General features: G+C 43.1%; 1 pseudogene; it reads left to right on the forward strand.

Moving 5' to 3' along the window:
* Positions 1-2,948: 2,948 nt before the first annotated feature.
* On the forward strand, positions 2,949-3,348 carry LOC127695873 (ubiquitin-like protein FUBI; annotated as a pseudogene).
* Positions 3,349-9,317: the final 5,969 nt, after the last annotated feature.

Raw genomic sequence — 9,317 nt, forward strand, 5'->3', positions numbered from 1 at the left:
AGGTAACTATTTTTGTTGTTGTTGTTTCCAGACAGGGTTTCTCTGTGTAGACCTGACTGTCCTGGAACTTACTCTATAGATCAGGCTGGCCTCGAACTCAGAGATCTGCCAACCCCTAATACAGGTTGACCTGATAGTTAAAGACAAGATATTCTTATGCAAGAAAGGAGTTGCTCTTCAGATGGTCTAGGTTTTTTGGTTTGGTTTGGGTTTGGGTTTTTTAATGCACTGCTGTGTGTTTTTAAATTGCCTTATATTATGAATAGGTAAGGGTGGAAGGTATTAAATGACTATTGCCAGGTTAGGTCGGACATAAGAAAAATTATTTTTGTTATTCATGATACTAAATTTGCCAAATAAGTCACACTCACTTAGTGACAGATATGGCCCTTATTCAGGACATTTCTGAAAGAGTCACAAGCTTTCCCTACACACGTGTGCATTTCTACGATATGCTCCTAAGCAGACCTTCCTAAGGAGGGCTACAGAAAAGCCAGCCCGATGCATCGTGCTGAGTACAAGCCTGGCCTGTACATGGTAAGGTCTAACGCTTATGGAGTTCTTGTTCTTGGTCAGGTCAACACCTTTGTCACATGTATATATCATTTGGACTTGATAACAATTTGGGGGCACAGGTAATCTCATTGTTTACATTGTGCAGTGGGAAATGAGTGGCCCAGAAAAGCAAATACGAGTGATGCCCGCCGGGTGGTGGTGGTGCACACCTGTAATCCCAGCACTTGGGAGGCAGAGGTAGGCGGATTTCTGAGTTTGAGGCCAGCCTGGTCTACAGAGTGAGTTCCAGGACAGCCAGGGCTATGCAGAGAAACCCTGTCTCGAAAAAAAACAAATCCTAAAAATCAAAAAAAAAAACAAAAAAACAAAAAAACAAAAAAAACAAAACAAAACAAAAAACAACAACAAAAAAAACCAGTGATGCCCAATATCACTCTGCTGGCAAGTGCTGGGCCAGTTAACGGGAGCATATGATATGGCATAAGAAGGCCTCTCCGTCACGTGTGACACCCGCTGGGTCCTATTCCTGCTGTGTCCCATGCATTCTACTCATGGAGCTGGTTAGGTGGGTAACCCAGCTGCCTTCAGTCTTTGTTTTCCTGAGTATCATCTGCCTTTCTGCTAGTCAGGATCCCAGCCGGCTCGGGCTGCAGTCACACAAAGGCCAGAACATCAGAAGCTCATTGGCCATGCTGCTTCTTACCCGGGATGGTTTCACACTGTGCACAGGGATGCATGCAACAGCACGATGCTTTAAACACTGAAGAAGCAATTTCATTCTTTAGCTGCTTGCATTTAAAGAGGTCAGACTCAGAGCTGTGCTTCTGTATGACAGACAGCTCATCTGTCCTACTGTCCTTCCATCTGAGAATTTCTGGGAAAAGATGCCCACCCCGCATCCAAACCAGAACAGACCAGGAAAGCTCATCAGAACACCAAGCAGCAATCCTATCAGAGGTAGGTGGCTACTGTTCTGTCCTCTGACCAGAGATTATTTGGAAGTCCAGGAACCCACATGTTCAGCCTTGAGGACTCCTCACAAGTAATCAATAACATTAGCTCAGCGAGAAAGTCTACAGACTATAAAGAGAAAAGAGCTTGTCTACAGCAGCAAACACACTGTCCTCTCCACCCAAACAAGCATTTGTGTCAGAGCAACTGGAGGGAACAATTGCTCTGCCCCACGTCTGTCCTCTTGGGCGTCTGCTTTATCGTTGCCAGAGGACACAAAGATGGGGATGTAGTTTGACACAATACTGGAGTAGGCTTATAGTCACCGTATTCAGCTTGAATAATAATCACCAAGTTGTTAGCCATAACCTATTTGAAAAATGTTCCCATGTAACATCGAGGGGTTTGGAGGTTTGTTTAGGGACGGCTTTAACTGTGATAATAACTGTGGACTCCTAGAAAGACCAGACTATAGCATGAACCATTTCTCCTCTTTCTGAAGTTGGTGAAGATGTAGACTGTGCCTATCCTGAGCCTGCAGAGGTGAGAGCCCTAGATAAAGATCCTGTCCTCATGAGACCTCGCAAAAGCTTATATTGGGAGACTCTTAAGAAATAACCGTGACAGCTGGTCCGGGGGCAACTTCTCCAAACACGCTGTAATATAACTGGCAATGTTGCTAAATCACACCATGTTCTCCAGACACTCAATTCAGATGTTGCTGTCCTACAGTAAACCGTACCTGGAACACGGAAGCTTGTAGGGACTAGCCACTCTAGCCTGACTTTAAGGCTGCTTGCCAGGCTCTGGTGCATTTTTTCTTGAAGAATAAATCTAAACATTTTCATTTGGAGAGAACATGAACAGCGAACTTCAATAGTTAACTTGAGTATTTTAGTGGGTGTTTTCCAATAGTGACTAATAGATTCAGAAAATGCCAGAACTCCTAATAAGGAAAGGGAAAAAAAGGAAAGTGCATATTCTTTTAGGGGTTTGGCTGGGGTACTTTCTAAAGCCTAAGCAGTGATAGACACTGTCCCCTGGATGACCTTACAGGTCGAGTATCTTATTCTTCAATCTTTGTTTCCCAGAAAGACCCATTTCATGCTTAGTACATGACAAGCACTGATCTGAACACTTCGCTGATATCAGCCTTCTCAAAATTTCCTCAAAACAACTTTAATAATATATATACTAACAATTTTATATATATATATATTTTTTTTTTAAATTAGGGCCTGGGACAGTCTGGAAGTCACTGATAGACCCCCAGGTTGGTTGCAAACTTATGCTATTGCTCATCACTGTCTCACCCCAGAGAAGGAGATGACAGGAGTTAAATACCGGGCTTACATTCTTTATCTTTTTTATTCTACTATTTCTGTGGGTGCCTTATGAAAATTGTGGGTTTAGGGATATTTCTTGCCTTTTCTTGACTCCATCTTCGCAGCAGCAGCAGTACCCACAGGTCAGTAGCCAACATGCAGCTCTTTATCTACACCCAGGAACTGCACACCCTCGAGGGGACCGGCCAGGAGACGGTCGCCCAGATCACCGAAGCTCATGTGGTCTCACTGGAAGGCATTGCCCCTGAAGATCAAGTCGTGCTTCTAGCAGACTCACTGCTGAGGATGTGAGGCCACCCTAGGCCAGTGTGGGGTAGAGGCCTTGACCACTCTGGAAGAAGCTGATCGCACGCTGGGAGGTAAGGTTCATGGTTCCCTGGGTCGTGCTGGAAAAGTGAGAGGACAGACTCTGCAGGTGGTCAAACAGGAAAAGAAGAAGACAGGCTAGGCCATGGGGCGAAGGCAGTACAACGGGTGCTTTGTCAATGTTGTGCCCACCTTTGATGAGAAGAAGGGCCCCAGTGCTAATTCCTAAGTGCTGATGCTATCCTGCCCCACTAATAAAGCCACTGTGCCCAGAAAAAAAAAGGAATATTTCTCACTACACTGAAATCATTGTTACAAGAAGTCTCTGTACATTTTGCATCGCCTGAATATAATAATTTTCTATCAATGTATTATATCACTGTACAATTCAAGATAAAAGACAAATACGGTTCTCATTGTTCACCCTCTTCCTATTAACTCGACCACCCTGAAAAATGCCTTGCTATTCAAGACAACATATTTCTCAATAAGTTCCAGGGTCAACTCTTCAAATCCCAACTCCGCCTCTTACTGGCTTTGTGACCTTGAATACATTACCTGATCTTCCAGATCATCTTCAATAACAAAGAAGATTCATTAAAATAATGCTGTGACACGGACTGAGTAAAGTTCATCACTTATGAACCCCACGCTGAGGTGTGGACCCCAAAATAAGTGGGTTCAGTGTGATGGGCCTTCATGGGCTTTCTCACGGAAGTGGGATAATTAGGGGGGGGGCAGTGATCACCTCACCTCTCTTCTGGATATTCTGCTGGATATCACAGCTGGGGGTGGGAGAAGGAAGAGGAGGATGACCACAGGGTCTATCCTATTTAGTCTTGTGCCAACATATAGTAAGCTCGCTGTAAGTGGCTACAGTATTACCAATGCCTGGGAGTGCTGATCACATGACAGGAAGGAGACCTCACACATGCTCTCCAACTCAGTCCTGCACTTCCAGCTTAGACTAGATTTAGAATCAGTTAGGAAATTAATGAAGAATCTCTCTCTCTCTCTCTCTCTCTCTCTCTCTCTCTCTCTCTCTCTGTGTGTGTGTGTGTGTGTGTAAGCCAACAGTCTGCTTACTCTGCTCTCAGCCCACCCTGATATCAACTGTTCCTCTCTAACACGCTCTCTTCTCCTCTCCTCTCCTCTCCTCTCCTCTCCTCTCCTCTCCTCTCCTCTCAATGAACTGAACCCTCTCAACCATGAGCCCAAATATCTCCTCTTAATCCGTTTCTCTCAAGTATTTTGGTCACCGTGGGACAAAGTGGCTAATACATTCAAGGGTCTGCTCAAGACAAGTCTATTTTGCCTATTTTCTTGGCATTTGGAAGAAACTAAGGTCTGTGCTTTAGATCTATAAACTGAGGCTAGATAAAAATCACAGAGTAACAAGCTATAAGGAGCCTGGCATGGCAGTGAGAGTCTGTAGTTCTGTCATCAGTCACTCTGGAGGCTGATGCAAGATGATTGCTAATTCAAGGCTATCTTGAGGTGCACAGTGAGTTCCAGTCCAGTCAGGGCTACATACATCGTGAGACTCTTATTATATGTGCATATAGGTGTGTGTGAGAGAGAGACCGAGAGAGAGACAGCAAGTGAGAAAGATTCTTTGGAATTTCGGTGTGGATCTATTTTACCTGAATTTGATTTTGTTTAAGTTGTTATAATGTATCTTTATACAGCCTTTAACTCATTCAACCAATATTTATTGAATTTTGGGTGCACTATTCATGGGTCATAACTTCAAAGATTTAATGTAAAAGAGAAATACACAAAAAGTCCAAGAAATGGCAGGTGCTAGAAAAAAAAGCAGATACAAACCTACGGAGTCCCAGCAACAGCAGTCAATTCTACCACAGAGAAGGATCAAGGGGGATGTGGCTCTTCCTGCTGTTCTCCACCCAGTTGCAACTTATTCATTTACTTTCTCAAAAGTAACAGTACACAAAGGGCATAGGAGGCAGGAAAGCAAACGAGGGCTCCAGCTGTGAGCGAATCCATAGAAACTGAGAAGTCCGGAAGACTTTAGGACTGGCCTACTTCAGGTCCTCTTTAAGATTTAACATTGTAAATGTTGAAAGTAGTCGACAAGACAATTTGCTCATATGTTAAACTACATGTAAAAGATAGCAAGCATGGTGTAAGCTGAGTAGCAGAGAGGTCGGCAATGACCAGGATGTGAACTGAAATTCTTCAGGCTTGAAAAGATGGAGCAATAAGACCCCAGAATTCCCCCAGTAGCAATGCCAGCTCTGGGGTGGGGGGAATGGGAGGTGGGGGTGCGGGTATCTGAGAGCATCTGTGTGTTTGACAGAAAGTTGAACTAGGTGCAATCAGTAAAGTTCCAGGGCCTAGGAGATAAATAGACTTTGGAGGGAATGGGGTCCTCTCACCTCATCCCCCTGGTGAAACAAAGTCTTCAATGATGTATTGACCTAAGAATTCTCAAAGGCTTTCTGTAGCAGCCACTGCCACAGAAGATTCCATAGCATACTATACAGTGATCTGTTACTTAAATACAATACCATTTTGATGTGTCTATGTGAGCTATTTAACTCAGTGAAAGGAAATGCTCCGGCAACTGGCAACATTTGGTAAGTCGGGGTAGACCACAAGCCACAGCCTGTGGTTTGCTACCTACACTTTTTGTACAATTTGAAGGAGGACAAAATTCTGCCTGGATGTTTTATTAGCTTGGGATGTTTTGAGGAGACAGTTCTATCCTGAGATAAAACCCAAATTAAAATTACAGCAGCTAAAACTGGGATGTCACATGCTACTTTAATTCAGAACTGCCTTACTTTAGTGGTGTCTCATTGAAGACTGCATAATTATTTTCTAATTATCATATATCATTTCACAGTTAAGCTTGATTATGAGTTAAACCTTCCAGGGAGATTAGAATTCTACATGCAAACAAGATCTTAACTCATACTTATTTTATTAGCCTCTCAGATGCTTTTGTTTCCTGGACTCTAGGATCAAATGTTTCTCAGATAATCTTCTCAGGGAAATAGGAAAGCTTCAACGTGAGAGATCAGTGTCCTTTTAACATGCCCTGTCTTCAAGAGAATCAACTGTCTGTATCCACACCCTAGCTAGTACTCAGTAGGGGTGTATTTTTCCAAGAACATATCAAAAGTATTTCTTTAAAGAACAATAATTCACCCAACTTCTGACCTCTTGACTGTAACACACATGTGTGTGTGTGTGCATTTTCTGTACTTTGTTTAATGACAAGAGGTTCTTAAAGAGGCCTCTGCTTTGCACAGTAAGTCAAATGACTTGGAGACTTCCAGAATACCCTGGGGCTTGCTGTTCTGCTTTCAGTTTTGAAGGCTGTAAAGCTTCTAATCACTTTCATCCTGAGGAGAACTAGTGGCTTTGTTTACTTATGCAGTACTAAAAACATCCAGCTTTATGTGAGCTGGACCGGGTTAATCTCTGAAGTGTCAGCTGATAAAATCCATCCTTTCACAGGGTCAAAGATCTTCCATATGCTAGGTCACAGGTCACTTCCATGGGATAAATCAAAGGACATTAAAGAGGCTATAAAGCCTGTTTTCCTTCAAATAAATCAGCCATAAAGGCTAATCATACTATATTGAGATTTTCTAATTCCTACCAGCTGTGCGATTATTTGATTGGCATTTTTCTAGTCCATAAGATTATACAACTTCCTTGAAAATAGGGCTTCAGGCTGTTCCTTACTTCTATAGTCCCAGGGCCTGGAAAAAGAAAACATGCAGCAGATATTTGTAAACATAGTACATTAAGGTGAATATTTACATGCGTGAAGAAATGAGTGATTTAAAGGAATTTCTCCAGGAGGTTTCAGCAGTAACACTGTGGTGCTGAACTGCTTAATACAGCAGCTACTGCTTAATATAGCTCAGGTGGCTGTTGAGACTTAGCCTTAAGCTAACTAGAAGCAAAATTTAGCTCTTTGGTTGTACTGCCCAATCAGATGCTTAGTCACATGTGGCCTAGCTGTGCTTGATAGTGGGGGTTGGAGAGTGTTCCTATCATTGTAGACATGTCTATTGGCCAGCACAGTCCATGCCATTCTAAAATTCTACCCCAAGAGGATATTATTTTTACATGGTTAGCCAGACCATTACTATTGCTGTCATTTTAAATGTGACATAACTATGTGACATAAGATATTTTTAAAAAAAACCTATTTCCTACTCATTGATTGAACTTAGTCCAAACAGTTCTTATTTCTGCAAAATGTCCAATCAGTAACTTGACTACTTTGGTTTATAGAGGTCTAAGGGCTTAATATTCTGTATACTTACCTAAGCACTCAGAACAATTCTTAAAACTGAAAGCACCCTCTCCCCTAGTCTTACAGGGCCAACATACTCTAGCCCTTCCTCCAAGTCATGATCAGTCAAGACAAAGCCTTGTACAACAGGTGATGGGGAGGGGCTGGATACTCAGCGAGGGTCTCACCAATCAATACTTAACGAATCTGCTCTTTTGCAAATGGGTATAGCTAAAACCCCAGGAGGATGGGATGTGGCTCAGAGGATGGTCCTGCAAAACACAAGTCCACAGCGAGTTGTCCTCTAACTTCATACACAGTAGCATATGTACACTCTCTCTATATACACATACATATATATACAACCCCCCAAAGGATTTTAAACTTATTCTTCAAATTATAAACAGATGTTTTGTTTTTTGAGAACAAAGTTTCCAAAGGTTAAGAAAATAAAATTGTAGACTTATACTTAACTAAAGGTAATCATTTAAATACCAAGTAAGCAAAACTCTCTCTCCCTCCCACAGCAGCTGCTTTGCCCGTGTGCTGGGGATGCAGCTGAGGGCCTTACGCATGCTAGCTGTGTCGAGCTGTTAGTAGCGCCAAGCTACTTCTGATCTCTGGCAAAATGCCTTTAGTGCTGACGCCCTTCAGAGAAGCAGAGTGGGGAGTAAGGAGCATGCTTCAGGCCCGGATTCCGGCACACAATCCAGGGAGCAGCAGCCAGGAGCCCCTGTAGGTGGCAGGCCCACCCTCCCGGGTCTCTACAGCAGGCATGACTCTAATCCCAGATATCTCCATGGCACCACAGAAAAGAGCCATTCTGTCAAGTATATTTATGGTTACCTTAACCCACATTTTTAATGATATGCTGCAAAATTTGCCAATTTTATTATAAAACATCAAATCCAGCTTTTGAACGAGTCATTTTATTGCACTTTCTGGTTTCGGTTGAGTTAAACATTGAACACAGCATGATTTTGTATTAATTATTTACATTGAGATAAACGTTGCTCTGGCACCTCGGCTGGCCCTGTATTCCCCATCGTGTCCTGGCCTCCAGGAGCTGGGACTGCAGTAAAGCGCCACACCCAGCTCTCCCTGCTCTCACTACTGGTGAGAAATAACCCCCATATGCCAAGTGTGGCTATCGCCATATCAGAACACCATATCTAATCACCGTCTGGTGTCCTAACCTTCCATATCACACACCTTCTCAACTATAGGAAAGCAAACGCTTCCCCAACAGCACACTTTACAACCTTGAGCTCTACAGAGTGAAAAGCACAGTTGACCCCGTCCAGCCGCCCTGGACCTCCTTAGGGGCAAGTCTTTGATTTTTCTGTGTGCAATCAGCTTTTATGTCTCAGAATTTTTTACTTACAAAACAAAACAAAACAAAACAAAACAAAAAAAAGTGTCACACCTGAGAAAGACTGTGTTGTTCCTTTGCCCACTTGACCTTTTGAACACTTCACGTGGACACAGAGGACAAATCGAATTTATCTGTAAAAGATTTGAAATAAGGGCTGAGAGAAGAGGAGGCAGAGAGTGAATGACGAGAGACCGAAGTCCATGGCCGAGTCCCCTGATCTTCAGGTGGAGGTCAGGACCAGCTTCCTCTCTTTAATTTGTCCTCCTAGAGACCAGGGCTTAGACACCCATCAGCCTTTAGAATGAGGTGGGAACAAGGAACTGTGTGTGAACGCTGGGAGCAGGGTCCTACAGAGAGGCCGGTGGACATTTGTAATCGCCACGTGGAAACACTACTTTTGAAAAGCATCAAACTGGAAAACTCCATTGAGCAACTTTGGAGTTGATTTGGGGTTTAAACCAAGTGATTTGTTGCCTAGAATATCTTAAGGGATTTTTCCTGCAGTGAGAATCATAAGTCTTTCAAGGGTGTAATGGGGGTTTCTTTA

The sequence above is a fragment of the Apodemus sylvaticus genome, chromosome 11 (assembly GCF_947179515.1).
Source record: "Apodemus sylvaticus chromosome 11, mApoSyl1.1, whole genome shotgun sequence".
NCBI classification, from domain to species: Eukaryota; Metazoa; Chordata; class Mammalia; order Rodentia; family Muridae; genus Apodemus; species Apodemus sylvaticus.